At 39.7% G+C, this 21423-nt stretch overlaps 1 protein-coding gene and 1 long non-coding RNA gene across 7 annotated transcripts in view; one reads left to right on the plus strand and one right to left on the minus strand.

Moving 5' to 3' along the window:
• ppfibp1a (PPFIA binding protein 1a) overlaps nucleotides 1-21423 on the plus strand; it is a 128477-nt gene that overhangs the window by 58791 nt on the left and 48263 nt on the right. The gene's annotated exons all lie outside the window — the stretch shown is intronic.
• Nucleotides 671-17570, minus strand: LOC118493979. Its single transcript, XR_004896037.1, has 3 exons — nucleotides 17371-17570; nucleotides 3469-3472; nucleotides 671-680 (listed from the first exon to the last, which is right to left on the minus strand). It is a non-coding gene; the product is annotated as an uncharacterized LOC118493979 (long non-coding RNA).

Consider the following 21423-nt stretch of genomic DNA (forward strand, 5'->3'; position numbering starts at 1 on the left):
AGAGAAGCCACTTGGTAAATCTGTGCTTGTTTGCTAATAGCTCCTCAAAGGCTCCTGTGGAGAGGATCAGTATGAAGGTAAATATGGTGCAAAAAGGGAGAGCTTGTAGAATACAATGTGAGAACTTGCAGAACAAAAAATCTGAACTTGTATGTTAAAATTTGCACTTGAAAAAATTTAATTTGCACTTGTAAAAAATATTCACACACATGTGATCTGAATTTGAAGTCATACAAAGAAAAAAAACATGAGAGCTTGTAAAAAAAATTGTAAGTTGAAATTTGCACTTGTAGAAAATGTTCACACACCTGTATTCTGAATGTGAAGTTACAGAAAAAATATTCACAAATGTGTAGATTGATATTTACATGAACACAATGACAGCTGCAAACTTATAATGCAACATTTACTCGTATACTTTTTTTTTTTACTCTGGTTCATTTTCCATCACAACCACAACTCAGTGATTACAACCTCTGGAATCTGTCACTGCAACTTCACATATGTGCTCTCTCGCATCACAAAGTGGCGAATCTGCGCACCTCGACTTTCACAACACTCTTGACGATACAATTGGTGCAAAACTAATTTGTACCTGTGGACTTAGGCTGTGGAGCTCTGAGCTAACAGAACCGGAAAATCAGGGTTTCTATCGCCAGATGAGGGACAACTCTGTCTGGCTTATTTATGTAGCATGGAAAGTTGGTGGAATAGCATGCTAGCGTTAGCTAACTAGCAGCCAGCCCGCTTCTAAATAAATACCTTTTAATTGTGGTGAGCTCCACGGCCTGCATTCACAAATCTACACATTTGTGAATATTTTTTCTGTAACTTCACATTCAGAATACAGGTGTGTGAACATTTTCTACAAGTGCAAATTTCAACTTACAAGTTCAGATTTTTTTTACAAGCTCTCATGTTTTTTTTCTTTGTATGACTTCAAATTCAGATCACATGTGTGTGAATATTTTTTACAAGTGCAAATTTTATTTTTACAAGTGCAAATTTTAACATACAAGTTCAGATTTTTTGTTCTGCAAGTTCTCACATTGTATTCTACAAGCTCTCCCTTTTTGCACCATATTTACCTTCATAGATGAGCACTTGAGAGATTTTTCTGTTTCAGTAGTAACGTGGGTAAAGAGAGGCTTCACAGACGGATGGTTCTCGCGTCTGCATGAATCCTGGGAGACTTTCAGATATTGCTCCCTTGAAACTGAATAAACCACTATAAACACTGCACACGGTAGTGGATGAAGCAATGTAATAATAATAATAATAATAATAATACATTTATAGAGCACTTGAGAGATGTAGCTCAAAGTGCCTTATAATAAAAAATAATAATGCAACACATTAACAAACATCATTATTTGTTATTATTATTATTAATAAACTTTTGTTTAACCAAACATATATATATATATATATATATATATATATACACACATATGAAGGTAAAAAACAGACCAGTAAGCATAATAAAAATAAGAGAATTAGTAAAGAAAATCCAGTAAGAATGACATTAATTAAAAGCCTTTGTTCCGGCTGACTATATTTACTGAATTCAACCTCCTTGTTTAACTCAACATGGCCATAAATCAGTTATATTTCTACATCCTACAAACTCATTTGTATGCTTCTGGGATAATGGGATTTATTTATTTTTTGCCAGTAAAGTAAAATGAAAAAGAAATCTTGGGAAGTAAAAGGTTTGTCTTTACTATAAGCTTTCAGATCCTACTGTCTGTCTGGTGTTAGCTTTAGAGAAATGGCGGACCCAAAAAGGCAGAGACAACAGGGCAGTGGTGAGCTTGAGGATTTAATAAATTTAAAAAAAAACAAATAAAGAGTCCTGAAGAAAGCAGGAAAAAATCGTACCAAAAACCGTTGAGGAACCAAAAGACCAGGCATCAAAATAAACAGGAACACCAAGACAAAGAGGGTAGACATACACACTCACAGTGATTTGACAACAGACAAAGACAACACAGAGACTAAATACACAAGGTAACAAGGGTGAAACAAGGGACAGGTGACAGTAGGGCTCAGGAACAGGTGGAACCATAGACAGTATATAATGGACCAACAGATCCCGTTGCTCTGGACGGAGACCAGTGAAGGCCATTAGAAGCACTTTTCCGGTGAGCGCTGAGCGTTACTGCGCAGCCTCAAACTGAGAGAGACGACGTAAATGTGACGTGAGCAACCTTTCTGAAAGTTGGAAGTCTTCTGGTAGCTGTGCCAAGAGAAATCTCAATCATTCCGAATCTTACAGAGACGGAGAGCGTAGGTATATGTAAGGAGATAACATGGACACAGGCTAATTATTGCTAACTAAAATGCTAGTTAACATTAGTAATTAAACTTAAACAGCTAATGTAAGTCGAAACTGTCTGCGAGCTTCTCCTGTACTATACGGTAATTATTCTACTATGCGACAGCAAGTCGTGTGGTTATGACACAATCGTTAGCCTATTTTTACAAAAACGTCTGCTACGGAGCCATAACGTGAGGTACAAGGTAATGGAGCCTTTTACACATTGTCGTGTTTCTTTAGAAATAAACAATGGACAAATAAAGTCTTTAAACGCTTCAGATGTAAAGTTATTTGCTGTCAAAGTGACATCAAAATGAATGGCAGTCAATGGAATGCTAACGGGGGGTGAGTGCTTATTAGCATCAAAATGGCGTCATAGGAGGTTCGGGTTGTGAGGAGACGCTTATCCCCTTGGGTGGAACACATCAGGGCGGGGCAGACAATCACAAAGGTGGGAAAACACAAGGCAGGAAGTAAAACAAAACATGACATGGGAGAAACAGACTACAAAAATAAAACAGGAAACTGAAGCATAAAACATACACAAGGATGAAAACAGGGTTAAACGCAACAGAGAACACAAGAGACAGTAAACAATAAGGAAACGGGGAATAAATTAACACAATAAAACAGGAAAAACTATAACAGAAAACCACAGCCATTACAGTCTGGGTCTGAAAACAGCTGGGACTCTGCATCATTGACTGAGTCCTTTCTTTGAATTTCCCTCAATTCAGTTAAGTGCTCCAAAAACCTCTGAAGCATTTTTGTGTGGGATTGCCAAAGTGATGAATTCAAAATGGCCTTTTATCCACCACCAGTGGGGGTAATGCTAGTAGTTTTACACACTGCTACACACAGTGTCATAAAATGGGAAGAAAAGTCATTTGAAGCGTTGCCCGCTGCATGTGTGAGAGATCATGCCTTCCATGTCAGATAGGTATGCAGAGCTATCAATTAAAAATCTCATTACATTTTTATTATGGCCTAGGGCAGGGAACCACAGAGGATCAAGACATTTACTCTCTTCATTAACCATTAAAAATGACAATGTCTTCACTTCCGATCTCCATGGTTGGACTTAGAAATAACCATCGGCATGGAAAAGTTCTCGTATTGTAATGTACAGCACACACTATAGATAGAACTTTACTCTTCCTATACTCCAGGCTTTCAAAAGAATTATCTTTACTCATTTAGACTTACAGAAGCCATGCCATCTGGAAGAGGCAACGCAATACAATTAAAACAACTTCTCCAGTATCACTTTTCATTTCAAGCATCTTGTTATATTGACCCTGATTAATTTAAAACCTTCACGTTACTCTGCCTCCACACACACTGGTGGATTATTACAAACATGTACCTGTTGGCTGTCCTTTTTTTTTTTTTTCAAGATTATTTTTTGGGCTTTTCCGCCTTTAATTTTTAACAGGACAGCTAGGTGAGGAAGGGGAGAGAGAGGGGGAAGACATGCAGGAAATCATCACAGGTCGGATTCGAACCCTGGACCTTTGCGTCGAGGCATAAACCTCTCAGTACATGTGCGCCTGCTCTATCCACTGAGCCAACCCGGCTACGGCTGTCCTTATCTCCTGGATGCTTTGCTCTTTCTGATCCAGTCCAATGTGACTCTGGCTGCTGATGCACTGGCAGGTTTAATAAATAAAGAAATTGCTGTCTATATATTAAGGTCATAGTAGGCTTTTCTTGTAATCCTTAATGTGTGTACTGTACAGTATGTGTGCACATGTGTTTTGTTATCCCTATACCGAATAAGGTGTCTTTGCCACATTTGTGTGGGCGTGCTTGTTGTGTTAAGTCCCTTACATGCTGCCATGTTTGAGTAGCTTTCCCTGAATAGTTGTGGATGAATGTTTCTCTTGTCAGTAGCTGCTGGTTGTTATTTTGACAGCATGGGTGCAACACACCTGCAGGTAGCCGATGTCAGCTATGCATTTACTTGAATTGACATGATTTATCTTGTTCTTATTGCCAAATTATACATTTTGCACTGTTGCATGTGGTAAATAGCTTTAGTTCTGCCAATTAGCAGAGTCGTGACTCCAGAGTTATTGCTTTGTTATTGCTTTGTATTGTGTACACCTGGGGGCTGTTTCACAAAAGCAGAATTTATAAATCCAGGGTAACTGATAAAGCGAGGCTTGACCTAGTCTAATCTGTGCAGCCTGGCTTGGTGCGTTTCACGAAGGCCAAGTCAGGCTGAGGAGGAGAGACTAGGTCGAGCCAGGATGAAGTAATTCAGATAGATGCGCGTTCATGGCTTTCTTTAACAGACCACAATGTCGATAACAGATTTACTGATGCTAAAATGGAGAATACATATTGTACATACTTTACACAGAGTGAGCAGCAGCTTCTTATGTAAGTACGATAACGTGAAACACATTATTTTTATAAAAAAAAGAAACACGGCCGCTGTAATTAAACAGCAAGAGAAAGCGAGGCAGACGATTGCAAACCGCCTGAATGCGTAAGTAGCCTAAAAATATACATTAACTGACCACTGCTCTGAATTGAAACCGTCAAAATCATACCATTCAAGGATTAGGCAACTAATCATTTGCACAAATGTACAGTTGTACCCTTTGCCTTAAAAGTAAGCAGAAGATAATGTTACTCAGGAAATTTACCATGAAGAATTGAAAATTGTAGGCCTACAATCCCCCAAATTATAGTCCCAGTTTACTGGACAACACAAATTGTGTGGTAAGAATGCCACATACAATGCACTTGGAAGCAGAACAAAAATGATCATTTATTGTTAAAGAATTAAAAAAAAAATAATCAACTAAAATAATTCAAGGTGCAATGGTCCACTATAGAAACACACATGTACAGCATTGTATGTATTGCCCTTAGTAACAGACTTCATTTAAAACACATTTGGCAACTTTATCAGCCTTTTCTAATCTCTTATCTCAACAACTGCAGTAATATATATATATATATATATATATATATATATATATATATATATATATATATAATGCATCAAACTTCTAACAACAATATGAACAGCAGTCTTCATACAGAAATATAACAGTAACAATGTCACACGAATAATTATAAAAAATAATGGTCACAACTTTAAATAATAACAGTAGTTAACTGAACAGCAATATGCACCTGTTGTATTTTAATGCAGGCTGATAACAATAAGATAAAAGCACTGCTGAGTGAACAGAAAAGGCACCAGCATTAATAAATCCTGGCTATTAGCCTGGTCGGGACCACCAGAATAAATCTCCATGGTAACTTAGGTGCCTCTGCTTTTGTGAAACCGAGTCAAGGCTGAATTGAGCCAGAATAACTGGTAAATCCCGGTTTAATCCCTTATCTTGGTTTTGTGAAATAGCCCTCTGTTGGCTGTTGTTAATTAGGGTGAACTTGTAAAAGGAAACTGCAAGATTTAACATTCAATTCACTTTCAAGTTTCAGGACTTTATTAGTAAAAAAAAAAAAAAAAAACTGCAGTGTGGTCGAAACAAAACCTTCACACAATAAAAACCAAATTCTCAGTATAGTGAATGTAAATACGTTGTGAAAATGTGTTTAAAGTGCTTAGTAAAATGCCACTTAGGTTCCAACAATAAATATACAGTATACCTAAGTGCACACTACAAATGTTCCCAAGGTACGGAAAAAATAATAATAATAAATAAATAAATACTTAAATTACATTTCTAAAGTGCCTCAAATAAAATGTATTTTTATATGCAGTTTAAGTACATTTAAATTATGAATATGAATATAAATATATTCAAATTTCCATTTTCTTAAAAAGAGAAACCTCCTTGCTAATAAAATATGTGGCCTTTGCTGTGGGATGTAGCGCCACATTTATCATCTTCCCTGAAGCTGAAAATGCCTATTTTCATAAAAAATCGTATAATTTCTTCTGACATTATTTGAGGCACTCTTTATTTTAGGCAAAGCAGATGCCTCCGCTATAAAACGGTGTGGATAATCCTGCCTTGTAATTTGAAATACAATTTCTCTAAATCTGAATCATAGGAACGGGAGATAAATTGTCAATACTCTCTATTGTATGACTGTTGATGACAAATGTAGCAATTTCCATCCTTATCTGTGTAAAATGTATCACCATCTCCCTGGTTTTATCAATGTCAAGCTGTAATTTCTTTAGACTGCAGCATTTCAGCAACGCGGGTAATCTTACTCCTACATGCCGTTTTATCTCCCACCAATGCTGCATGCTCATCTGCATATTCAAACATTGTGACAGCCTCAGAATGATGTGGAAAGGTGAAAAGGTTCAACCATGGAGAGCTTCTCTGTTCCACCCGAGATAGAGTACAAACTGATGAGAACACATACAAACACCTTGGTGAGCTTCAACAGTAATCTGTGTATTTCTGTTTGTAGATATCCCAGTGCCACTAGTACCCCCTGTTCCACTCCTGTTTGTCTGTGCTTTGTTACTCCACATCTCCCCTAACCTTTAAATAGAGCTGCATTTGCTGCCCTCCCGGCTAGCTGGGAGGTTCTCCTGCTGCCTTAAAGGTTAATAGATTTCCCGCCCGCCTTGTGCAGTGAAGCGCACCGGGAAGTCATGGTCATATCGCATGTGCCTGAAATTTGTCCAATAAGGACGTAAAGTGAAATGCAGGATGGCATGTGTCTGATAGGAATGTCATTGTGCCTATCCCTCCGATTGACCTGTGAATGTATTTGAAAGATTTATGTAAACATTTTGACAGCATTTACACAATGGACTGCACACAGGCACACTTAATCTGCAAAATGTTATGCAAAATACTATTTGAGCGATTTGAACCCAAAAGCACCATCCAGCTGCTTCAGTGTATTTTGTCTCTGTGCGCCATGTTTCACAAAGAATAAGCTTCAAACTGTTTAGGTTTGTGGGCAAGGGTAGGTCGCCTAACTAGTTAGTAACCATGAAGGGACTCCCACTGTTCACCCATACAGGCTGGAGAACACATGCCACGTAGAGAAGAAAGAAAAAGGATTGAGCTATTGGAAAGGCCAAGGCGAGACCCAATGGGGCAAATTGATTTCTCTCAGGGAGACAGCAGCGCTGATGATCATGCATCGTATGTTGTGTTACATAAGCATCTAGCCACAGCTAAAGGGAATGACAGAAGTAAACAGCACATAATTGCAAATACAAGCAATTCATAGTGACAGGGTCAGGGGGGGAGGGGGGGGGGGGGGGGTTCTGCACTGGAAAGGCTCACCAGGAAATCCAGTTGTTCTGCGTGGTACGATTGTCTAACATCACTTAGGGCTTGTTAGCCGTGAGATGCAACATGACAGACAAAATCAATTTATATTCACAATACTGGTCGGGCTTTCAAATGGTTTCAAACCGACAATATTTGGTGGCGACAGCTGTATTCATGGGTGGATTTGACATACATTTTCCTTTTAGGCAAACTGCTGACTTTATTTGATCAGATGTATTTAGCAATAATGCATTATCAAACATCCCTTCTTGTTGTTGAAAACATGAATAAGTGAAGATGAACTGGAGGTGAGAAAAACAAAAGAGAACCTGAAAATGACTTTAATACATATTTGATGAAACCCACAGAAATTATGGAGACTGCACTGACTGGATTTTCGCCATCATCATCAAACCATACCTTAGTACAACAGCACAGAAATTATATTCTGACAGGTTGAGAGAAACGATAATTATGATGATGATGAATACTTTGTGTGATTGAGGAGTTAAATAACAAGACTAAAAATGTACAGCCATGCTACTGCCTCTGTGAGGCACGTAATGCTCATAATGTTCACCATGTTCACCAATGGTGGAAACAAGTTTTTATATTCTCTGCTAACATGCAGATGTCTGCAGTTACTATAAGTACAACATGACTGGCATGTCACTTTAGACTTGTTTTTCCAAAACTTAAATGACTAGAAGAGGGGTTGTTAGAGGTATATGTCCATAGTTAGTGTATTACCTACACAATTAGTCAGTTAGACATTAGTCTATTAGCATTAAGATGCTTGCAAATTAAAGCTTAGATCGGGCCCAAAAAAATCAAGCCCGACCTTACCTGAGCCCGTGCACATTGTGTCCAAGCCTGGCCCGACACAACACATTAACTGTAATTATGAGAATAATCCAGAATAGGTACAGTATGTTGTGTTCTTCATTTATGTCACAATGTTTCATCATCTGAATCAGCATTTCAAGAGGGGTGTTGGTCTGATGCAGTGCAGCATGCCCTGACAGGATGCTTAGGTGTGTTCGCATGCATGTGAGCAAGTGAATTGTACACATCTATATGGCGTAATACTGTCTTTTGTGTCTTAAACACAGACCTGCTGTCACTTGAGGCAAATGCCACAAAAATATTCAATAACTAATTAACTACCTGTGTTTTAAAGCACACATAGGATTTATGCTGCCTTAAAGCTTAGATCGGGCCCAAAAAATCAAGCCCGACCCTACCCGAGCCCGTGCATGTTGTGTCTGAGCCCGGCCCGGCCCGGACACATTAACTGTAATTATGAGCCTGACAATTTTTTTAATACGTGGGCCATTATAATTGATGTTCTCAACTACAATTCCGAGTTGTTTGAACTGCAGAAATCTGTTTAGAAGGGGTATGCTTGGAGAAGTAACAAAAGAGGACATTGAAGGCTGACTATCATCTTTTCCGCCATGGCAAGCCTGCTTCATGTGTCTGTTCTTCGTCCCTGTTTTTTTGCTGTCATAGGCGAGCAGCGCACCGCACTTAATGCACTCGACAAAGCCAACACATATGTTGTCACTGCCCACGACTTCTTTAAAATGGTTCCATACCTCCGACTTTCCTCCAAACTTGCTCAAAGTTAATTCTCCTGTTTTTATTTTTTTCTTTACATCTTCAAGCTCCATGTTGCACTTAAGCTACATAGCACAACACAGCAGGCCCGGTGTGATGCGTGCAAGTGGAGGAGACGCTGCGCATGATTATGGCATAGATTTCTCCCCACCCAAGTAGGCTAATAAAGTAATGATTAAAAAAACACAAATGCTTGATCAAGGGTCTGGCCTGGCCCGAGGATAGTGGCGGGAAATATCGGCCGTCAAGTTCGGGCTCGGGCAGAGAATCTAAACTCTATTGCAAATATTATAAATGCCACAATGTTCCATTGTGTGCGAAGTTTCATGACACAAGAAGTGCTGGACATGATTCACACTTGTCAGTCCTATTTTTGCCATTTCTACCAAGCATATTACAACATTTTAAGCCCACATGCCTCTTGTGATCACAGAAGAGGACTTATTATCATATGAGGATCAAAGGTTCAAAGCTGTAGGTGAGCAGGAAAAGTTCAAAGAGTTGAAAGCACTCTGAATTTTGTCACCATATTGATACACTTTAGAGATTTGTTTTTTTAACATTCTTGCTCTTGTGTCACAAAGATTCATGTCACTGTTAGACCACTTGGCTGTGACAAAATTGGCAACGAAGACAGGGAGTGAAGCGCATCTCTAAAAGGCTTCTGTCTGCTCATAATCAAAATTGCTCACTGGCGAGACAGGTCCTCATTGTACCCGTGTGCAGTGTACTCTGCTTGATGCGTTTTCCTTTGGTCCTTGAAATTGCTGTTTACCACCATATTTTACTTTTTCTGACTGCAGCTCAATAAAGGAACCCTTAAAATGCATTATTACTGCTGCAAATGGTCCGTCTCATTACACATTAATTTTCATGTCCAGCTCATAAGTGAAAGATATATATACACATATAAAAATAAGATCATTAGAGGTCAGTTTCTAAAAGCAAACCCTTGCTGAACATCATTGTGAATATGACTGCTTATTATGATGAGGAAAACAGAACAGTAAACTGTTATTTCCTTGTCATTATTTCGCTTCTTTTTATTTTGTGATTTGGTATATAGATTTGTGTGTGGGTGTGTGTGTGTTTCTCTCTGGCTTTATCTCTGACATTTTAAAACCATTATGAGGATGAGTGCAGCCTGGGATAAGTTTGTTTTGACAAAGTTTAGCTTGAAAACAAAAAACAGTTTCACCAGGTTTTAGAGCAACTGTGGGAGTGGGCTAATCATCTTAAAGATTTTTATTTTAAATGTCTGTTAAGTCAGAATGATGTAACACAATTGTGATTGAGCCTATGGTCCACTGATTAAAGCCCTTGCATTTACAGTATTATGAGCTGGCTGTCCATTGCGACAGTCCCGCTCGCTCTTCAACTGACTTGTGTGTGAAGCGGCGTACCATTTTTTTCCAGTCTCTATGGCCGAACAAACAAAGAAAGGAGCGATGACTATAGTCGATGAAACTTCAAAAACAAGTAAAAGTGAGATCCAAAAACACGCCTGCAATTTCCGCTTATTGCCATGGTAAAAGAGAAGGAAACTGAGATCTTTGAGATTATAAATTTAAAATTCCCTAATTTAATTTAATTAGATTTTGGTGGAAGAAGTGCTCAGATCCTTTACGTAGGTAAAAGTATCTATACAACAATGGAAAAATATTTCATTACAAGTAAAAGTCCTGCCTTCAAACTACCAAGTAAAAGTACCGAAGTACTTAATTTAATCTTTATTTGACAGGGACATTAAATTAATTAATAAACATTTCTGTAAATATGCAAGAATTAGGCAAAAGGCTAGTTTTCATCTGCAGTCCCTGGAGGCACTTAACTTGAGTTAATGTCCTTTTTTCGCCATTTCAAGGCGCTGTGCAAACTCATTCTACATATTGAACCCAATCAGAAGACCCAATGCACTTAGATACTTTTCACCATTTTCACCACATTTGATAATAAAACTTTATTTCAAAGACAAAAGGTGGCAGAAGGGCTGTATCCTCCCCTTTGTTGTCTCAAAATGAAATCACTGCCAACAGGTCTGAGCACAACGCCAACACAATTACTGGATGTCCGCTCACTTCCCCTTTTTGTCCTTCCCAGAATCCATTACAGCCTCCACCACCCAAACCTTTCATCGGACCTGAGAGCTCTGCATGTTGATGGACACGCAGCCAGTTGTCAAGCTAATCAAGGTGTCTGTGAGGCGCGCTGCTCTCAGTGTGGTGCTGAAGGCGTGAGTGGAAATAATGAGCCGAGATCCTGTCTTTGACCCACAGCTAATGCTGCACACTGCAATCCCCCTGCCCTTCTCCTTCACAAACATCAATGCCAGCAAACAGAGGACAGTTTCCCACAACAACCCGACTCACAATTTCTCCTTCATGTATAATTGCTAATGAAGTAACTTTGGAGATTACTAGTCGCCTGGGAAGCCCAGTAAGCCATTACATTATTGAGGTTAGGGGGTAATTGCAAGCACGCTAAAATATGACAGAGTACATGCACGGCTTCGATAGAATCCCATTAACAGAAGCATATCTGTGTTGATATGTCTGAGACATTCTGTAGCTTAGGTGAGATTCAAAACTGTATTCATGTCCCACAGTTTACTGCATGCACACACAAGCTAATTAATGCACGAGCAGTGCAGGAGAAGAAAAGGAAAAACCTGCAATTACAGTCAGTATAACAAACTACTGTAAGAGCAAATCTCCCTGAGAAACAACTACCGGTATATTGATTTAATAATTCAATTGGCTTGTTTGCAGTATCTGTTTTCTAATCTTATTGATGAGGTTGTGGTGGATATTTGGGCTTATAATATATCATATTATGTGTCACGCAGACTGATGTTCGCATCCCATTTCCTACCAGCAGTCAGCGTTTGTTTCTTTTAACCATAATTATCATCTTTCTCTGACCTGACCAAATTGAAACGTAAGCAACTAAAATAGCTGAATTGGAACATTGTGTCAAATTGATCGTTACTACGGTGACTTAGTGTCAGGTTTAGTTCCATCATAGTATTAATAGTGTCAAAAAACGTTAGCTGACGTTATTGTTCAGTAGCTAGCTCACATTCTAGTGTCACATTCTCATTAGGGGCTGAGCGCCCCTAAAGGTTTGATCCTAGAATCGCCCCAGCCCTGGTGTATCTGCTGTCTCAGTACTAACACTGCTATAAAGGGAAAAGCCAAAGGGCGCTTCAGCAGGCACTGACAGGCTGCCACCGAACTGACGCAGGCAACCGGAGGCCAAACCTGTAAAGCATTACAGTGTGAAAGTGTTGCTGCTAACCTCCAGTCTGTGTGTCTGATGCTACTGCTGCTACCAGCTATTAATATTTAATGAAAGGATGAGACGAATCAGTGGCTCAACCTTCATCCATCAATACCACTGCATCACAATGTGCTATTACTTAAGAATGAACAGCCAGGCAGTGCTACAGTGCTTTGGTTTATTGGCATTTCATTAAACCAATCACAATCGTCATGGGCGGCGCTAGGCCCCGCGTGGAGCCACGGTGCCGCTGCAAAATAGCCTCTGGAAGGAACTTGTTTGGGTGGAACGTGTATGTTCAAAGGTTGTTTTAGTCGTCGTGCAACAGAAAACTCAGATTGGACAGATAGTCTAGCTAGCTGTCTGGATTAACCATAGTTAACCATAGTCCTCATAAATCCACCGGAGTTTAAAATGCCAACACAAAGAAAGCGGAAGGTAACAGACATCCGCCTGAAATGAAAGACACCTGAACAATCCCGGAAGTGGAACATCGTGGATATAGACTACCGGTCTGCTGATGCCAGCCTCCTGCAAATCTCCAGGACCAAGCGCTGAACCTGGGGTGACAGGGCATTCTCAGTCGCCGCCGCCTCGCTCCCTGTGGAACTCACTACCAAACCACATCAAAAATGCCCCCCAAACTGTCATCATTCAAAAATGCCCTAAAAAACCCACCTCTTAAGACATGCCTTTCCCAGCTTTTATTTTCTGTAGACTCTAATCTTGCAATTTTCATTTTAATGTTTTGTCTTAAGCACTATATACGTCTGATGTATTATTATTATTATTATTATTATTATTAAATGTTATGGCAATCCATCCAGAAGTTTTAACTAAAACACACAAATGTCACCCATTGGTGCTATAGTCAGGAGACCTTGAGTTGGATTGATCCTCTCGGGTCAATGATTGTCTGTACACACTTTATGGCAATTTCATCTGATAGTAGTATTCAGTGTGGATCAAAGTTGTGCACTAAAAATGATTAATATCTTTTGTATTTTGCAGGTTAAAGAAACTCCAGCTGCAATAAGACAGGCATTTTATCAAGCCATAGTGGTAAAGAGAGGCCGTTTAGCCACAAAACGATATACTCTCAATTTATTCTTGACATTCACCTATTGATACAAACATTGACTGAACAGTGACTGAAATATCAGCTGTGCATACATGTAGCATAAAGAGGGCCACTGGAATTAGAGACCTATTGACTGGGTTAGTGGCCTGAGAGTGGTGTTTGTGTTGCTCCATGCATTTTTGTGATAAGCTACAAGAGGGACTTCTGCAAAAACACTGCAACAAATGTGTGGATTTCTGAACATTATAAAACCATAAGAAATCATTTCAGTGTACCAGGTGGCCATAACCTGTTGAGTCCTGTTTTGAATGGTTGTTTTACAGCTTGTTCTGATTCTTGATCGTTCTGATGTGACCATGTTCTGTTGTGTGGATTTTAAGGGGGTTTTTTTAGCTTATTTTGTGCATAACTTTACAAACCGTAGACCTTTTTTTATAGAAATAATTTGAAACACCATCCATATTTTATCCTGTTTTTCACATTGTTTTTATTTTTGTTTAAAACAGGAAATTTTCCGTTATTACTAATGTATTCTATCATAATTTTTTAATGAGGATTAATACTATTCTCAGTTTATTATCAGCAGAAGATTGACCCCACCCCCCCCACCCCCATTGCATCTAATCCCCTGCTAAAAAACATCATCATTCAGCAGACAGACCTTGAGCAAACTTGCCAAACTTTGCATCAGTGCTCGACTTTTATCACAGGGGATTTTTGTTGTCTTGTGATGTTCGTGTCAAACACCTCCAGTGCTGCGTTTGAAAAGCACACAGTTGGTCGTTTCCTGGCTCCGATCCAGCACCACCTGCCGAGTCTACCTGTGGAGTTCTCGACCTGTCATCATCATCAACACAAAATTCACAGATGTATTGCAGCCTTTCACATTTTGAAGACAAGAGCCCTCTCATATTTGGATTAGTCCCGGTGAGGAAAACAAAAAATTAAAAGAAGCTCAATAAAGAGGGCTTTAATTAGCATCATATTATGTACTGTAATATATGTCTCTTATATCCCTGTACCAACTGTATCTTTGTTGATACATCTTGTCTGTGTTTGTTTCCGGGCACAGATGATTTTGGCCTCTTTGAGCTCTGCTGTCTTACAGTCTTAAAGTCCCGATTAGCAGCAGCTGCAGCAGTGTTTGTTATTATGTTATTAGTGTTTGCCCCAATCTGTAATGTGTTGACTATAAAACAACCCTAAACAGCATCAGAAAACATGAATTACTTACATTTACTTGTTGAGTGTTAAAGCAGCTACAAGGAGTTTTGAACTGGTTATTAGTAGTCTCGATTTAATACTGATGCCTCTGTATAACCTACATAAGCAAATGAGACCATTAGCAAGCTATTTCTATATAGGTATTCTTAATGCCTGTCCCCAGGTGCATTTCCCCACAAAATTAGCAAAATAATTTACGGCACACATACCGGGAGAGCCTATGTTTACATTTTACAAAGTTGATTTTTTTTCTTTTTTTTTTTTTTTATTCTCTTAAGATTTTTCTTTAGAGAATGTTATTTGTGATGTTATATTTTGTGGTTATGGCTGGGACTGGGGCAGAGTCAATGAAGACAAAAAGCTTAAAGGGACAGTAGTCTCGCTTTGCCAGACCTTCCTCCACAGCGCTGCGGAGGAGGGTCTGGCTAGTCCACACAGCATTCCGGGATGGGAGAAAAACGTGCTCTGGTTTATTGACATTTATTTAAAACAATCACAATCGTAATGGCCGGTGCTAAGCAGCGGACAGAGCCACGCTGCTGCTGCTGCTGCTGCTGCTTCTGCTTCTGCCTCGGGAAGAAACTAATTTTGGTGGAACGTGTGTACGTTCAAAAGTTGTTTTCAAAAGTCGTGCAACAAAAAAAACTCAGATTGGACAGATAGTCTAGCTAGCTGTCTGGATTTACCCTGCAGAGATCTGAGGAACAGTTAACCATAGTCCTCAGAAATTCACCGGAGTTTAGAATTCCAACAGAAAGAAAGCAGAAGTTAACAGACATCCGGCCGAAAAGAGTGTCATCCGGCGGAATTTCCGGCAGCAACGGAACAATCCCGGTCGTAGATATAGACTAAAGGGACAGTGATAGAGCAAGGGCGAAAACACGAGTCAACCTTGGTCGCTCATTCAACAGACGGAGGGTATTCAAAACCGATCCAGAATTGGCCCGCTTCCTCCTAGGAAGGTGTGTAATTTGTCTATTTTATTCATTGAATACGTGGCGAGACGTGGTTTTACATCATGGATTTACGTTGGTGGCTAAAACAAAGTTTATTTTTTATTTTTAGTTTTTAGTTTTTAATCTTACATAGCCACAAATAGATACATTACCTCATTGCTATGTGTCCTGCAAACGGCTGTGTTTAATAAAGAAAAATAGTATTAAAAACCAGTTGAGTCTTTCTTTCACTCGCTGCCAAAACAAATGCAAGCTCTAGTCAGATGGACATTTTTACGACACAAGGTGGTTAGTTATAATCTACCCTAATTTTTTCATTGTATTAAACCCAATTTTTAGTCACGCCTCAATCCTCAGAATACTCAGAAATCAGTGTAAAGCAAGGAAAATATACAAGGCATCCTACCTTTCTGATGTTGTGTTTTCTGGTGACTTGCAGAACAGAGTCTGTTTAAGAAGGAACCTATTTTATACTGTCAGAGCTAATATTAGCTCTTTACCCCCCCTAGAAATGATGTTATAACACAATGGAAAGCAGAGGTGGTGTTTACTGTACACATGGGTTTATCCCGAGAGCATGTAGGAGATTTAGAACAGAATTGCCAAAGCAGGGACCCAGAGGAACGCCCACGCTTAAGCAGTTGTTTAAATCTGGGGATTTCACAGACAACTATTAACACTTCATATTCAAACTGAGCCCTTGTAGATCTGTTCGCTCTGTGCTCTCACTTACGAAAAAAAACAACTAATGCTCCCAAAAGGGCAATTGTAGTGTACATCTGCATCTCAACTGGAAGATGTGTAATGGCAGAGAGAGATTTATAATAAAGCCTCTCTGGGTTAATCACTCAGTTTAGGAATATCATTTGTTATTTATATTTTTTATTGTTATAATATTTTTATTTATTTATACAATATGCTATATATATATATAAGTAATTTTCACTTCTCAATGTAAGTAACGACGTATGCCACGAATTTGGCACGGATGGAATTTAATCCATTCAAGCTGCATAATTTATTTTTTGGTCACATTTGAACAGAAGACCTTCACAACAAGCATAAACACATATTACTTTCTGCGTTGCTCCAGTCATACCTACTATGGGCACTAGAGGGCGCTGCCATTATAAACATAAATATAAGTCGTGATTGCTGCTTGAACAAACGACTTATATGGGCGTTTTTGTGGGAGGATTGTCTAATTTGAGAGCATATTTTGCACGCCCTAAAACTACAAAAATGTCAGCTAAAAGCTACATAATGTCATAAAGAGTAGAGCAGTAGACTCAAATCCAGCAGACAACAGGAACAGGAAGCAATAGCTCTTTAATCAAGATTTGTGCAGGAAAGGCAAAACTGAAAATGAAAACAGGACTTCAATACAAACTAATGTGATGAGGGGATAAAGTGCAGGTGGAGAGATGGGCAGAGAAACTCAGGTGAGGGGAATGAGGTGATTAGAGTGGAAAACAGGCAGGGAGATGGTTGTCAGAGGGAAAAACTCCTGGGAGCAGGGGAGGACTAACAAGGCTGATTCAGAGCAGGTGTGAACTCATTCCAAGTCTTCACTAAAAGTCTGAGGGCATCTGGACACAGAGCTAGACGGTGACATATAAACCGGAAAAGTCTGGTGATAACCCTCTATGGCTTTGTCACCAGTGTTGGGAAAGTTCACTTTCTACATGAACTAGTTCAAAGTTCAGTTCACAAATTTTAAAATTAACTAGTTCAGTTCATAGTTCACTTCAAAATTTTGAACTAAGTTCACAGTTCCAAAAATGAACTAGTTCATAGTTCTTTTTTTCCATATGTTGCTGTGAGCTATTATTTTTCAAAATTATTGCCACAGCCCATATAGAACCTATAGAATATAGACAGCAATTATTTTATCAGTTTTAACACTGAAACTATGCGTCAGATTTCATCTTCAACGGAGCCGCTACTGTACGCAGTTAATGGGATTTGGGTCGAGGATCTGTCTTGACTGTCTTGATTTTTTATTTGCTAGCCGGGTGCTTCAGTTCAATGTGCTGTTTCAGGTTTGCTGTGGATGTGACTGAAGTGCGGATTTTCTTTTTGAAAGCCGGCAGGCAAAGTTTCCCATCCTCACCGACCTTGTCATAAAACTCGTTTAAATGATCATAGGACGCCTCCTTGCTGCTTTGTCGCCTCCATGCTGCTTTTTGTTTTGATGATGCATGTGGCGGTGCAACACTGGTGGCTGGTGTTGCCAGATTGGGTGTTTTTTCCGCTACATATTAAGGCCTGTTTATGGTGTGTTTAGCCAGGTTTTCGCCTGGAAGGCTGTATAGAAATCTGGCACCCTAACTGAGCGAGCGTGCCTTTCACAGACACCAGAATGAACGAGTTCACAGTAATGTTCATCAGGCAGTAATACAGTACGTTCAGTTCACGTTCGCCCAAAATATGAAGGAGTTCATGAACTATTGTTCAATTAACGCGTTCAGGCAAAACACTGTTTGTCACTATGGTGACTAGTTATTTGATTGCTACAGTCATAAAGAAATATTGATCAGTGGAGCTTTACGCTTTCATATGTTTCTAAAGTGTTCAATAGCCATGCAGCTGCAAATACTTAAAGATGTATTTTGTTTGGCCACTTGGGGTCAGTGCGCCTGTAAACACAACTTTGACATATTATCACCTTATAAAGTTGCCAATCCAATCCAATCCACTTTATTTATATAGCACGATTTTAACAAACAAGGTTTCCAAAGTGCTGCACAAAAAGATAAAACAGAAATAAGTAAAATAAATAAAACACAATATGACAAACACCATACAAATATGCAAGTATACACATAAGATCAACACTCTACCAGGAGTTAAAAGGCCAAAGAAAAGAGGTGAGTTTTAAGTAGATTTTTAAAATTAGACAGAGAGGAGGACTGTCTAATGTGCAGAGGCAGTCCATTCCAAAGTTTTGGAGCTGCAACGGCAAACGCTCTGTCCCCTCTGAGCTTAAGCCGAGCTTTAGGCACCGTCAGGAGCAGCTGGTCAGCTGACCTGAGAGATCGGCTGGGAGTGTAGGGGTGCAGCAGCTCAGAGAGGTAAGGTGGGGCAAGGCCATTCAAAGCTTTAAAAACAAATAAAAGAATTTTAAAATGAATCCTCAAATGGACAGGCAACCAGTGGAGTGAAGCTAAAATAGGTGAAATGTGCTCGTACTTGCGTGTGCCAGTTAAAAGACGTGCAGCAGCATTTTGTACCAGTTGCAGCCGAGCAATGGAGGACCCACTAGCCCCTATATAAAGTGCATTACAGTAATCCAGCCGAGTGGTCACAAAGGTGTGGATTACTTTCAAAATGCTGTCTCTCAAGGACTGGTTTGATTTTTGCCAGCTGCCTTAGCTGGAAAAAGCTGGACTTCACCACAGCTTTAATCTGGCTATCAAATTTGAGGTCTGAGTCCACTTTTACCCCCAAATTTGTCACAATTGGCTTGCGATACTGTGCAAGAGAACCCAGATCAACTAGGGGGGTGGTCACAGACGAGCCACCAAAGACCATGACTTCTGTCTTTTCTTCATTAAAATTTAGAAAATTTAAAGACATCCAAGCTTTAATGTCGTGTAAACACTGTAGCAGTTGGTTAACAGAGTAGGAATCAGACTTTTTAAGGGGAAGGTAGATTTGACTGTCGTCCGCATAGCAGTGAAAAGAAATGCCATGTTTCCTGAGAATGGAACCAAGTGGGAGTAAATATAGAGAAAATAAGAGAGGGCCAAGCACCGAGCCCTGTGGGACCCCACATGAGAGAGGAGCAGTGGAGGACACAGAGTCATCAAGGCCGACACAGAAAGTCCGATGTGACAGGTAGGACCTGAACCATTCCAGTGCTGTGCCACCGACGCCCAACCACTGCTCCAAACGAGCAATGAGGATGTCATGGTCCACTGTATCAAATGCTGCAGTCAAATCTAAAAGTACAAGGATAACACAGTGACCAGAGTCAGTAGCTAAAAAGATATCATTAAAAACTCTTAAAAGCGCTGATTCTGTGCTGTGCAATGCTTTAAAACCAGATTGAAAAATTTCAAGAATATTTTGTTCATTTAAAAAGTCCATGAGCTGGGAATATACAATCTTCTCCAAGATTTTAGAGAAGGGCAATTTGGAGATAGGCCTAAAATTTGTCAAAATAGTAGGATCCAGCCCAGGTTTTTTTAATAAAGGCAGCACAACTGCATGTTTAAGATTTACCGGGACTACTCCAGAGGAAAGACTGCTATTAATAACTGTGAGACAAGATGGCCCAACAGTGGTAAAAACCTCCTTAAAAAATCGAGGTGGGACAGTATCATCCGGAGAACCAGAGGGCTTCAGATGACCCACAATCTCCTGCACAAAAGACAGGGTCACAGGCTCAAACATGTCAAACACAGCAGGGCAGGGGACAAACACCAAAGGATCAGAAGTAGAAGGTGAAATAAGTGCTCTGGTAGAAGTGACTTTATCAATGAAGTAGTGAAGAAAATCCTCACACACAGCAGGAGAGGCCTCAATTACAGTCTGTGGTGCATTTAGAGCCATGGTGAAATTGTCAGCAAACAGTTGCCTATTTACACATCCAGCACACACAGCAACACTAGCATTCACTTGAAGTTGTGTTTGTGTCCACCTAATGAATATACGTAAGTCCCATATTTACTCTCCTTCTAGCTCTGTTTTGGTCTCTAACAACTCCTGAGAAAAATACTTTAGCTCCACTTTGTTCACAATCTAGTCACTAACTTTGTCTCTATGCCGTTTGATGCTGAGTAGAGGTCTGTACTACGAAGCAAGATCAACATGCCCTGGATTTATTTCCGTTACCCGGCTTCACCAAACCTAACAAACCCATTCCTGCATAAGGTGTGACACAAAGCTGGTTATCAACTAGTTCAATCAACCCAGGGTTTCCCAATCTAGCGACGAGCGCGTTCACATAAAAGAGGCGGTGTTTGCACTATATGACCAATCGCAAACATGGACAAGTCTACTAGAGTCACGTATTTTACACAAGAAGAGCAAACGATAATTCTACAGAAATATGAAGAACACAGACATGTAATACAGGCAAAAAGCAATACAGTTGCTGCTGCTAAACCCAGGAAGGAAAGCTGGCAAAAAATTGCCGGCGCTGTAAATGCGTAAATTACAAGCTTAACAATATCAGTGCCCCATCAGTCAGGCACAAGATCTGACCATAATTACACTCTTGCATTCCATAGACTTTTCGTTGCTGTAGCCTATTCTTTTAGTTGCAACTCTGGCAGTGGTAAGCGATCATGGGAGCAAATATAAAAATATAATTCAAACCGATATGTCGCATTGGCATCATACGGCTCAAGAAGCTGACAAAGATATGTAATTCCCTCAGCTGAAAATCTATATTTTTCATAAAGATACTCATCAGGAAATGTCAACAGGTTTTTTGGTCTCTAAATGTTCTAACTTTTCTGAGCGCACCTCTCACTATGTGCGCACCAAGCTCCACCGGATCTTCTAAGAATGGTGACGTCATTATTAATAGAGTATTGATTGGTCAGTAGGCGGTGCTTTTATACCAGTTGATGTCTGATCTCAAACATCACCTGCTCCTGAGCAGGTTAGATGTTCAGTATAAGTTACCATGGCGATGTAACCCAGTAACAAGTGACCCACCGTCGTGATACACAAAACCCTGGGTTGAACTTGAAGTTACCT

This window comes from Sander lucioperca, chromosome 20, assembly GCF_008315115.2.
Source record: "Sander lucioperca isolate FBNREF2018 chromosome 20, SLUC_FBN_1.2, whole genome shotgun sequence".
In the NCBI taxonomy this organism is placed as follows: domain Eukaryota; kingdom Metazoa; phylum Chordata; class Actinopteri; order Perciformes; family Percidae; genus Sander; species Sander lucioperca.